General features: G+C 43.9%; 1 long non-coding RNA gene across 2 annotated transcripts; it reads left to right on the forward strand.

The window, feature by feature from the left end:
- Positions 1-1,177: 1,177 nt before the first annotated feature.
- LOC150009841 (uncharacterized) lies at positions 1,178-8,142 on the forward strand. Of its 2 annotated transcripts, none has more exons than XR_016511204.1 (5): positions 1,178-1,292; positions 1,580-1,703; positions 3,451-3,602; positions 4,770-5,046; positions 7,826-8,142. It is a non-coding gene; the product is annotated as an uncharacterized LOC150009841 (long non-coding RNA). The 2 variants fall into 2 exon arrangements; XR_016511205.1 differs by having other exon boundaries at positions 3,454-3,602.
- The last annotated feature ends 4,580 nt before the right edge of the window (positions 8,143-12,722 follow it).

Here is a 12,722-nt window from a genome sequence, read left to right on the forward strand (position 1 = left end):
GTGCTGCACCTGATAATAATCAAGATGTAAAGCAAAAGACAGCTCATCTTTTGCTACTGAAACATGACAACTCTTGCTCCCCAATACTGCCAATTCCGACCCTGGCTGGTTTGGCTCAGTGGATTGAGCGTCGGCCTGCGAGCTAAGTGTCGCTGGTTCGATCTTACAGTCAGGGCACATCAGAGAAGGAAAACTCTGATTCCAAAAAACCTCTGCTGCCTTGCGGCATACCTCTTCAGGGGAAAGGCTAGGGGAGTAAACCCCGACAGAAAATCCGGAGCCGGAGTCCCTAAGGCGGTTTGACGTTGTAGTCAATACCGGCAACTCCTGCGGCGCACCTGAAGCCAAGCTGTATTGACTCCGTCTTTCCCTTGGATCCTTCAGCTGCGAAGAGAGGGGGGGGTCTGCTGCATGGGCAACAGCAGACCCTCCATATCACCCTGCCCAGGCTCTGTAGCTTCAGCTTCACTGGAGAGGACACTCCAGCGTCATCGCAAGCTGTCGATTCAACACGGGAGGAGACAGATACCATGTCACTCCCGAGTCGGACTGCACAACCATTCTCGGCGGTGCAGATAGACTCTTAAGAAGCTACACCATCGTCTCTCGAGACGGACCGCTGCCGACAAAAACATGTTCCTTACCAAGAGGTGGCAAGTTCAGTCCATCTTGTTTAGAGCAAAAACAGATATGGCCTGCCTGGAAGTAGCAGAAACTCAAATGCTATTGAATTGGTGCGTGTTTCTCCAGCAGTGAGGGTCTTAGTGGTGACAGCCTCTGCCCCAGCATTTTGTCCCTGAGAACCAGACCTGAGGCTAAGGCCCTGCTCCCCGGAGAAACCGCGAGCGAGGTGGGGCGGGTTGACTGCGCGCAGTAAGCGACCCAAGCGCAGGGAGCACACCTCTGCCCCTTCTCAAGCCATCAGAGCCACTGACCGTCTTCGATCCCCTCCTTTTTTCTCTGTAGGGAACGACTCTTTCTTCTCTCACGCTCGTCTTCCACCGAAGCGTCATCTGGGCCCACTATCTGGGGGAACTCTCCCAGTCAATAGCTTCAGGGACCCTAGGGTGCTCAGGGTACGCTTCCCTCCTCTGATTTCAACTCTCTCCCAGCCCGCCCCTTCCTTAGGCCCACCCTCCTCCATCTAACCAATCCCCACCTCTATTTCGGGCGCGACAAGATGGCGCCCTCGCGATACCGCTTCTGGGCCAGTGGGGGCTCACCCTGCTGCGGTCTTTCCCATTTTCGGTTTCGCTGTGGAAGAACGAGTACTCTGAGTCTTTCTGGAAAAGGTGGGGTTCCGTAGGGAAACCGACCACGGGTCACAGCGGGCAGTCATAAGAGGGGTGGGGGCGTGGTTTTCCAGAGTGCTGCTCTCCGGTGCTGGGCGCAGGGCCCGCGGGGGCGGGGCATGCTGAGAGCAGCGGCACTGTCGGAAGCGCCACGTGGGCTGTGGGTCGCCTGCCCTTGCCGGAAGCCCCGTCCTGGTCGTGCTGCCGGTGGTGTCCATGCTTATGGTAAATAAGTTTCCAGGGCCTCAGCTGCAACTGCAAAGAACCCGTGCTTCCCTTCTCTCCAGGTGCTCAGAGGGACTGATGCTGGAAGGGGGAGTCCTTAGAAAGGAGTCGAGCCTGAAGCCAGGAGGGCTCTTGGCTTCCTGCAGGAAAGAATTCAAGACACAGCCAGGCAAGAGGTTAAAGTAGGTAAGCAGGCTTATTGAACAGAGAGGATAAGCAAGAAAAGCTACTCCATTGATAGAGTACTGGACTCTCCTCACAGGAGAACGAATAGAGACCCCAACCATCTCTAGAGATAGAACTTATATCTGTTTGTAGTTTGTATGGAAAATTGCTGGTATGGGGAATAGAGTGGAAAAAAAGTGTTGGGATTAACCTTTACAAAGTATATTTTGTGGCCTTGTGTTTTTCTTTTGTGGTATGGGTAAACGATAAGGGATGCGTTAATCAATCTTTGCAGGAATTTTCTTTGTCCGAGGCTCTTTGTGGTCTCTCTGCAATTCCGGTCAGCCAAATTCCTTGTCAGTCAGCGTGTATCAGGCTCCTTACTTAACTGTGTTTGGCTGTAGTTAATTTATATAGTTTTCATGTTTCCTTTATTAGTATGACCGAGATGCCGGATGTGAAGTAGAATAAGAGTGTGGAGACTGGGAGCCTCAGATGGATGAGAGGCAGAATGGGTGGAAGGTCTCAGGCATAAGATTGCACACCTAGGACTGAACCTCCTGGGAGTGGGGACATCTGTGTCACCAGAAAGAGACTGGATCTGGAGAGGGACTGCTTCGGGCTGACCTGCAGTGTGTGGATTCTTGATTTTATGCAGGAAAGATTTCATAACATGAGTCAGGTGATTTTGAGTTTATTTTTTTATTTTTTTAAAGTTTGCATTTAAAAAGAAAATGATCCTAGAGAGAGGGAAGACGGGAGAAAGAGAAACACTTACCTGCTGCTCCATGTATTTATGCATTCATTGGTTGGTTCTTGTATGTGCCCTGACGGGGGTTTGAACCCACAACCTTGGGGTACTAGGATGATGCTCTAACCAACTGAGCTACTGGGCCATGGGGAGAGTACATTTATTAAAGCTGGGGATGGTGAGAAAAAGGAAGGGGTTAGGATAGGAGAAGCAACAGGACCTAACCTAGGTAGGGCTGCTCTGGCTCTCCAGAAATGTTATAGGAAAGAAGTAAGGCAAGGTGGGACAGCTGTTAGTTCACTGGAGAGTCAGAGAAATAGAGACCCTGGAGAAAGGTTCAGGAGGGTAGCGTGGGATGGGCTGCCCACTGCTCATCTGGTTGCAAGTCTCGTGGGGACTCTTATTTAGAGTTTAGGAGAAAGTTCAAGTGGGAGAAAGAAAAGGTGTGGGTATGCTGCTGAGAGAGCCTGCACTGACATTTTTTGTCTTGAGGGCCTTACCTCCCCCCTCAATTTCTCTTCTCTAATGGGTGGGAGACCCTAGGGGAGCTTTTTGGGGAGGGTTGCAGCAGAATATTCATCAGCTTTCCGGGTGTGTGTGTGTGTGTGTATTTTATATGTTGATGAGTGCATGGAGGGATTAGGGTCATTTTTTTCTGGTCAGCTTTGCCTCTAATAGTGGTTTTTGTTGTTGTTGTTGCTTTGTTATTTATTCCCCTTACTTCACCGTTCTTGGCTTTGGCTGGCACTAATAGCACTAATTGGGTCTAGAAATTACCTATCTTCCTGATCAGGGTAATTTAAGCTGTTTAAGTTATTTACTCTCTGATTATGGAAGAGTGGTATAAACTGTTTTTATCTTTAGTGTCCTTAGTTAAGAAAGATAAGATCTTGCAATTTACTGGCTCCCTGTAAATTGCCTGACTTTTTTGGCCCCATTTGTGAACCATCTTTCTCAGTTTCCCTTTTCCCACTTGTCAAAAAAAAATTCTCCTAACATTTAATTATCCTGTCTCAGCAGGACTAAGATTTGGGACTATGCAGGAGTTGATGCAGAGGGAGCCAAGTGAGGAGTCTCCAGTCCACCTAGGGGTACAGAAACAAGGGGATCCAAAAGCAAATTAGTTTGAGAAATCCCTTAGGGCAGGGATGTCTTGGAGTCCTGGACAGGTGGGTATTCAGGGGTGTGGTGCAACAGCCTGCCCCAGCCTGCCCAGACACATTCAAGGATTTTGAGATTGGTGGAAAAGAGGCTCTTTTTATTTTTTAATTTTTCCTTTTATTTTAGTTTGTTTTATATTTTTAAGGCAGTACATTAACATAAAGAGTCACAAATTTGCACAAGGCTTTATTACTGAAAACCTCTTTTCTTCTCTCCATTTTATGCTTCCTGGGGAAATATTTTCAAACTTTTGAACTTTTCTCTGGAAGTTTTACTTTTTCCACTGGTATCTGCATTACTTCTCTGTGCTCTTTCTCATCAGCTTCACTATATACTTTGGTCTGAAATATTTCCTCATTGAATTCCTTTGTCTCCTAGTCACACTTAACTGCTGCATGTGTGTGTGTAGTCAGCCATTTGTTTTTCTTTCCCTTTTTCTCTTCATACCCTTGATTACATTTTGCACTGGTTGCTTTCTGACACCTCATCTTGGAATGAGACTGAATTCAGCAGATTCTGGGAGTGGGTCTAGGGCTTTGTCTCAGGCTCTCATATATTTTCTTCATGGTCAAGATTTTTATGTGTAGTTATTTTTCCCCTATTTAAAAATAAGAAATATGACATATAAGGTATATTGCAAAACATCTCAAAGGGGTAAAGAATACTACTTGACCCAAGATCTGTGTATTCACCACTAATCTTTTTTTAAAATTTATTTATTTATTTAGAAAGGGAGGGAGAAAGATGAGAGAAACATTGATGTGAAAGAGAAACATCGACCTAGTTGCCCTTCATATGCTCCCCAACTGGGGACAGAATCTGCAATGTAGGCATGTGCTCAACTGGGAGTTGAACCCGTAACCTTTTGGTTTGTGGGATGATGACCAACTAACTGAGCCACACTGGCTTCATAATATTAAATAAACTCTGTATACCCTTATCTTACGACTTTTTAAATAAAGTCCAAATCATCATAGCACCCTCCCTCAATCACTGTCTTGAGTTTTATGCTTGTCAATTACTTCCTTTTCATGATAATTTGACTAAAATTGTATCGCAGAAAAAATATATTGAATAGTTTTGCATGTCTTTGGATTCTATATAAGTTATTTACATACTCTATTTTCTTTAGTGCCTTTCTTTTGTTAATGCATTTTTGTCTGTTGTTTTCACAGGATGATTCCAAGACCAAGCATAAAGCCAAAGTACTTTTCACTGTTTTACACTATTTAAGAAGTTTGATAAACAGGCAACAACTGATTTCTGCACTGTTCTGTTAAATGATGTATAGATCATTTTCAGTTTGAAATATTTTAAACAGTGGTGATTTGAACCAGCATGTGTCTTTTGAGGCAGACTAACTTTAAGGTCTGCGAGGTAACCTGTCCCACAGATCTCTTAGCGCGGATGAAAGAACTGACTCAGAAACATATTGTCTGAGGAGAGAGAAGGGTGAGTATCTCTCATAGGCGATCACTCTTCTCAGTCAGGGTTTTTACTGAGTTTGCTACGTGCAGAAATGCATAGGGTTAAGTATGCAGACCTCCCCCAAATGGTTGGGAGTAATAACAAAGGAAAGCATAAATCAGCATAGGGAGATAGGTAGCAAGACTGTGAGGTACCAAGGCATATCATAAAACTCTAGATGTCTTTTTACTTCAACATTTTGTTCTCACATTCTAATGATAAGACTTCGGGGCTACACAGAGCAAGCAGGCTTCATTAGCTTCAAAGAGTACAGTGCATTCCTATTCTACTTCTAAAACCCCCCAGAGTGTGGGACTGGCAGTGTGGTATGTGGGGCACGTTTACCAGCTGGTTAAGGCTTATGGGCCCATATTTTGGTCCTGACTCCACACAGCAGCTACAGCTCTCTGTACCATACATACCAGTCTCCCACAAAGGTCTATACCTATCATGGAATCGCTGGGTTATAGGATTTGTCCACATTTAACTCCATCACATAAAGACACTTTCTAAATAGTTGTGCTGATTTACCTCCCTAACCATAGGGAGATTGCTAGAATATATAGTGTGTAAATATTATTTTTCAGAATGTACCATTTTTCATTCATTAGCAACGTGTGAGAGTTCCGATTGCTTTATATATTCCCTAGCACTTGATATTATCAATTAAAAGATTTAAAAATATTTAGTTTAGCCATTTTAAAGGGGTATGTGGTCATATTTTTTCATGGCCTGATTTGCATTTCACTAATGGCTAATGCTGATTTTCTTTCATGAGCTTATTTATCATCCTATATCCCTTTGTAAACCCTCTGGTTAAGGTTTTTGCCCACTTTAAAACTGGCTTGTTTCATTCCAGTTGAGTTTTGACATTTCCTTATATTTTCTTTATTTTATTATTTTTGTTTAGGTTTTTATTTTAAGTATATTTCATTGATTATATTGTTACAATAGTTCCATTTTTTTCTCCTTTGCTCTCTGCCCAGCAACCCCCCTCCCCAGCAATTCCCTGTCCCCCGCCCCCCGAGTCCATGCCCGTGGGTCGTGCATACAAGTTCTCTGGCTTGACCCTTTCCTATATTATTACTTTTTAAAAAATAAATAATTTTTTTTAACAATAATAAATAACAATTCTCCCCTCTCAGACTTAAGACCCTTTATAATCTTATAAAGGGTCAGGGCAGCCTTGCTTTGAGAAATCACCCAGAGACCACTGTGGTATTAGGCAATGGGTTTACTGAGGGAAAAGGGGGGAAGGGGAGAGGCAGCTCCCGGACCAACTCAAGGGCCCGTAGGAGCAAGGGGAATAGGGAGAAAGGGAATGGGGAATGGGGACTCCCGATCCCCCTCGTGGGCCCGTAGGAGTCCCACCTGCACTTCTGCAGGCACCGTTTTTATACTTGTCAACCACACATTTTGGTGAGGGTGAGTTTCCTTATCAACATATTCAGTAGGTCATTTACATCTGATTGCTCGCCCCCCCCCGCCCCCCAACACCAGGTTAGTTAACACATTGGTCTAGGTTCATTACCATTTCCCCTGGGAATGGTTTCAGTCCATCAACACATCTTTTGGGAATTGCTAAGTCCATCAGCATATCTTTGGGAGTGGCTAAGTCCAGGGCCAGGTTGATTAGCATATACCAAAAGTCCAGGTGTGCATTCTAGCTGCCTCCATGTCCTGACATAAAGGACAATGGGAGAAGGTCTCGTGATCCTCTAGCTGCTTCAAGCTGGGCATGGTCATCATCCTGCCTACCCTTCGGTCCAGAAATTCCTAATAAGAGTGGGGGTGTGGAGGGGAGGGTGGCCTTTCCACATGGGGAAGGATCTGGCAGACTCCAGGTCAGTTGGCTGTCCTCAGACAACGGCATGCTTGGTTTAACAAGCTGGCATCCTTGTATTCTGTGGGCAACAGATTTGGCAACAGGGTTAAAAGGCATCATTCAGTTCATAACCACTAGATATGACAAAAGGCAGGTATTAATTTTTCAATGTCCCATATTAGGGGGAAAAAAAGGGCTTCTTTGGAGGAAGGTGTGCCAGGCATGTCAGACTTGTCCAAAACCCTTTTGCCCATTATACTTAGTTTGGGCTGAGGAGAAATTTTAGGTTTCTGCCCTCTCAGACCTCTGGGCCCTTGCTGTCTAAGCAATTAGGATAGAAAAGAGAAACCAGTTTTAAACTAAGCCCACAGACCACCCCATACTTCACCAACCCAGCCACTTAGTTCAGCCAAACCATTGAGTCTCAGGAGACAGTGATGCAGACAGGATTAAGTGAGGCCTATATGTACAGACAGTCACTCAGATAATGAGATCACAGGCTGATGCCATTTGAAAAAGAAAACATGTTAATTTATGCAACATAACCCACACACCAGTCTCTAAATCTGTAAGACAGTCTTATTGGAAAGACATCCAGTTGCAAGGCATTTGACATTCTTCTTGCCTATAAATTAAGCATCTGATGTTGCCACAGACCTAGTTTAACTTTCAAATGAAAAACTAAGTGAAAATAAACTTTAAAGATAGCTGCACTGCAGGGGCACCAAATATTCCCTGTAAAAATTTTCAAAGGTCTGCTAAATATGTAAATATGTAGGGGCTTCAGATGTTCTTTGTAAAAAGTAGCAAGGACTTGCTAAAAAGCCTTGAAGAGAGGAATGTAGGAAGGAATGTAGCAATTGGTGATTTACAAGCTTAAAGGACCTCAGCCTCTATCACCTTCCATTTACTTGTGTCTGGTTTATAACATTTGTGAAGGTTGTGTTTTGCAGAATGTCTAGCCCTTTGAAGATAGATTGCTTCGCAGGGAGTTTGTCCCTGGCTGAAGAGCTATGCTGCCGCCGGAGATAACCTTATAGCCTTCTGAATTTCTGTTCCTGTTACTGCTAAGACATTCTTGCAGTCCTGCCCAGCCCCCTCTTCCTAAGGCTGTTTCCCACCAAAGAAGAAACAAAGGGGGCCTCATCAGTATAAGAACTCAGCGTTTTAAACTCCATTGTAGGTTGGAGGATGTTAGAGACCAGCTCAGGGCCTGCCCAACTCCTGGCCATTATTAAAATCCTTTGCTTACTTTATACGCTGCTTCAGAGTGTTCAATCTCGCCTATGTGGCCGTAACAGCACTACTTTATAGTCTACCACTGAGCATTGTCATTTTCCTTGAATCACGATTTTTCTCCCTAAGATTACCCTCCTTGTCATTAAAGGGGCTGCATTAAGTCCATTTTTAATTTATCCTGTTTGTTTGCATAAACACAACAGGAGCAGAAAATGATCACATACGATCTTTTTTAAAAAAAAAATCTTATTGATTATACTGTTACAGTTGTCCCAATTTCTTTTCCCTCTGCTCCTCTCCACCCAGTGACCCCCCTCCCTCCAGTTGTCCCCCACTTTTAGTCCATGTCCATTGGTTGTGCATATAGTTCTTCTCAACCTCTTCCTGTCTACTCCATTCCCTCCTACTATGCTTCTTAAATCCTGCACCATCTCCCTCCCTTTTCCCCTTCCCCCTCCCTGCTGACCTCCCCCCAATATGTTCCCCATATCTATAATTCTTTTTCCACTCTCGTTGCCTATTTAGTTTGCCTTTGTTTCGATTCCCTAGCTTTTGTTGTTGGTTGTTATGATGCAGTTTTCATTTTAATGTTCATAATTTTGATCCTCCTTCTAAACCATTCCCTTTAACATCTCATATAATAGTGGTTTGGATCTAATGAACTTCTTCAGTTTTACTTTTTCCTTGGAAGCACTTTCTGTGCCCTTCAATTCTGAATGACAGTTTCGCTGGATAGAGTATACGTGGCTGTAGGTTTTTCCTTTTCATTACTTTGAATATTTCTTGCCAGTCCCTTCTTGCCTGCAGGGTCTCCTTTGAGAAATCAGCTGATAGTCTAATTGGGACCCCTTTGTACATAATTCTTTTCTTCTCTCTTGTTGCTTTTAAGATTCTCTATCCTTAATTTTTGACAATTTGATTATAATGTGTCTTGGAGAGGTTCTCCCTGGGTCCAGTTTTTCTGGAACTCTGTGCTTCCTGGACCTGTAAGTCTTATTTCCTTCCCCAAGTTCGGGAAGTTCTGCTTCATTATTTTTTCACATAATTTTTCTATTTCTAGTTCTTTGCCCTCTGGCAATCCTATTATTCAAATGTTCGTTTGCTTATAGCTCTCCCAGAGGTTTCTGAGCCTCTCCTCGTGTTCCTCCCTTTTTGTTTCCTCTTTCTGCACTGGTTGACTGTTCCTTCCCTGTGTTTTGATTTGTTGATTTGCTCTCTGGTTTTTATTTCCTCACCACTTGTCTCGTTTGTGTTTTTGTTCATTTCAGTGTGACTAGCTTTCATTCCCCATCTTGTTCCTAATCTTTTGTTAATTCTGTAAGCCACCTTATGACTATAGCTCTGAACTGAGCCTCAGAAAGATTTCTTATTTGCTCATTGTTTAGGTCCCTCATCTGCTGCCTGGTGAGCTGCGTCACCAGGATTTCAATCATGGTCTGTTTCATTCTGTCAGTTTTCTGTTTACTTTTGTTTCCTGGGCAGGCTGTAGGGGGTGGCGCTCTGTGCACTTGTCACTACCCGGAGACCGGCAACCTTTTTCACCACTTTGTGGCGCTTTGTGTGGGGGCGAGGGTCCAAGATGGACTCCTGCCCTTACTCTCCGCTGAGAGACTGGGAGGCTCCTTCCCCACAGCCTCACCGTCCAAGGCAATGGGGGCGTCTGCGTTCCCCAGTGTTGGAAGCGTGAGCTGCCGGGTCTCGACTGCAGCTGGGATTGCTCCCCTGGCGTTTCTAGCAGTCCTGCTGCTATCATCGCTGCTATCACAGACAGCACAGCCCGACGTTTCCATCCCAATTCCTATTTCGCCCCTCCTACCCATGCAGACAAGCATTGCTGGTTTATAACTTCATACGTTGGGCTTCCGTGTAGTTTTATTTTCTGGAATTTCTGGTTATCTTTGGTTTTGTGGTAGTTGTATTCCTACTTAGTTGTAGAGGGAGATGGAGCGTGTCAGTCTAAGCCTCCATCTTGGCTGGAAGTCTGATCATATATGATCTTTAAGAAACCTTTAGCCTGACTGCTGTGGCTCAGTGAATTGAGCATCGGCCTGTGAGCCAAGTGTCGCTGGTTCGATTCCCAGTCAGGGCACATGACTAGGTTGCACGTCAGGTCCCCAGTTGGGGGGTGCGAGTGAGAGGCAACCACACAGTGATGTTTCTCTCCCCGACTTTCTCCTTTCCCCGCTTTCTAAAAATAAAATAAACAAATAAATAAATTTAAAAGAAAAAAAAGAAAAGAAACCTTTAGGATGACCTTTAGTCTGCCCTTCAGAGCACAGAAGCTGAGCCACATACCTGCCATTCAGCCTTGCCTGTAAACACCTGTCTTTTCCAAGTCCTTAAGGTCCCTTCTAGCCATCTTTAAGGAAAGCAACCTTCATTCCTTCCCTGGAGAGATTTCCATGGACCACACAACCAACCAAGGTACCAGGCCTTTTTTTTTTTAAATTTTTCAAATGTATTTTATTGATTATATTGTTACAATAGTTCCAATTTTCTCCCCTTTACTCCCCTCCACCCAGCATCTCCCTCCCCCAGCAATACACCCCCAAGTCCGTACCCCTGGTTCGTGAAAAATAACTATCCCTCCCTCTCAGATATTAAGACCCTTTGTAATCTTGTAAAGGACAATGGGCGAAGGTCTCAAGCTCCTCTAGCTGCTTCAAGCTGGACATGGTCGTCGTCCTACCTACCCTTGGGTCCAGAAAACCCTAATAATAGTGGGGGTGTGGAGGGGAGGGTGGCCTTCCCACATGGGGAAGGGTCGTGCAGACTCCAGGTCAGTTGGCTGTCTCCGGTCAATGGCGTGCTTGGTTTAACAGGCTGGCATCCTTGTGTTCTGGGGGCAACAGATTTGGCGAAGAGGGTTAAAAGATATCATTCAATCCGTAAGTACTAGATGACAAAAGGCAGGGATTAATTTTTCAATGTTCCATATTAGGAGAAAGAAAAAAGAAAAAGAAAAAAAGGGCTTCTTTGGAGGAAGGTGTGCTAGGCACATCTCACCTGTCCAAAACCCTTTTGCCCATTATACTTAGTTTGAGCTGAGGAAAATAGTTTAGGTTTCCCTCCTCTCAGACCTGTGGGCCCTTTCTGTGCAAGCCATTAGGATAGAAAAGAGAAACCAGTTTTAAAGTGAAGCCCACAGACCATCCCATTCTTCACCAACCCAGCCACTTAGTTCAGCCAAACCGTTGAGTCACAGGAGGCAGCGCTGCAGAGAGGATTAAGTGAGGCTTATGCGTACAGACAATCACTCAGGTAATGCGGTCATAGGCTTATGTCCTTTGAAAACAGAAAACATGTTAATTTATGTAACATAACCCACAAACAAGTCTCTAAATCTGTAAGACTGTCTTATTGGGAAGACATCCAGTTGCAAGGCACTTGACATTCTACTTGCCTGCAACTTGAATATTTTTGATGATATCACAGACATGGTTTAATTTTCAAGTGAAACCATATTTTAAATGAGAAGAAACTTTTAAGATCGTTAGTTGCCCTATTTTATAGTCTACTACTGATCATTGTGATTTTCCTTCAATAATGATTTTTCTCCCTAAGATTACCCTCCTTGTCTTTAAAGAGCAGCAAATGATCACTTATGATCTTTAGTTCTGCTTTGCTGGAACTTACCCAAGGAATATTTAGGGTGACCCTCAGTCTGTTCTTCAGGGCACAGAAGCTGAGCCACATATCTGACATTCATCCTTGCCTGTACACACCTGTCCTTTCCAAGTCTTTCTGGCTTTTCATTGTGCCTTAAGGTCTCTTCTAGCCATCTTTCAGGAAAACAACCTTCGTTCCTTCCGTGGAAAGATTGCTGTGTACCGCACAACCAACCATGGTACCAGGCCTTTTATCTCGTGGGCTTTTATTACCTTTGAAAGTCAATCCCAGTCCCTCAGGGCTTTTTGGTAACAACCAGAGCCCAAGCATGTCTCCTTTAGGCATGACATTCCAGTCAAAGTCTTGGTCAAAAAAACCTCTATTAACAACTGGTCTTATGGTTTTTCTGCAAGGAACCTTATGTCATTACTTCTTCAGAATGCCAAACTCTGGAGGGATCAGGTAGGGAGAAAAATATACAGTGTGAAGGAAAATCCATGTCCTAATATTCACTAAAATTGCATTTTTATTCTTTATATTTTCTTTTTTTTCCCATTAAAATGTTTTGATTGTTTGTTTTTCTATTACAGTTGCCCCACTTTTTTTCCCTATTGCTTCCCTACACCCTGCCCACGCCTTCTCTCACAGTCAGTCCCCATCCAGTTTTCCATGTCCATAGGTCATTTATACATGTTTTTTGACTATACCCTTCCCCTTCTCATCCCTTTCTCTCCCCCCCTTCATCACTGTTAGTCTACTCCTTGTTTACATACCTCTGGTTCAATTGCTCATTTGTTTGTGTTCTTCATTAGCCTCTGTAATAGGTGATAGCATAAGGTATTTTTCTTTCATTGCCTGGCTTATTTCACTAAGCATAATTCTTTGTAGTTTTATCCATGTTGTTGCGAATGGTAGACATTCCTTCTTTCTTTCTGCTACATAATACTCCAGTGTGTAAATGTACCAGTTTTTTTATCCACTCATCTAC

Source organism: Furipterus horrens, unplaced genomic scaffold (assembly GCF_987537825.1).
Source record: "Furipterus horrens unplaced genomic scaffold, mFurHor1.1.pri manual_scaffold_5, whole genome shotgun sequence".
In the NCBI taxonomy this organism is placed as follows: domain Eukaryota; kingdom Metazoa; phylum Chordata; class Mammalia; order Chiroptera; family Furipteridae; genus Furipterus; species Furipterus horrens.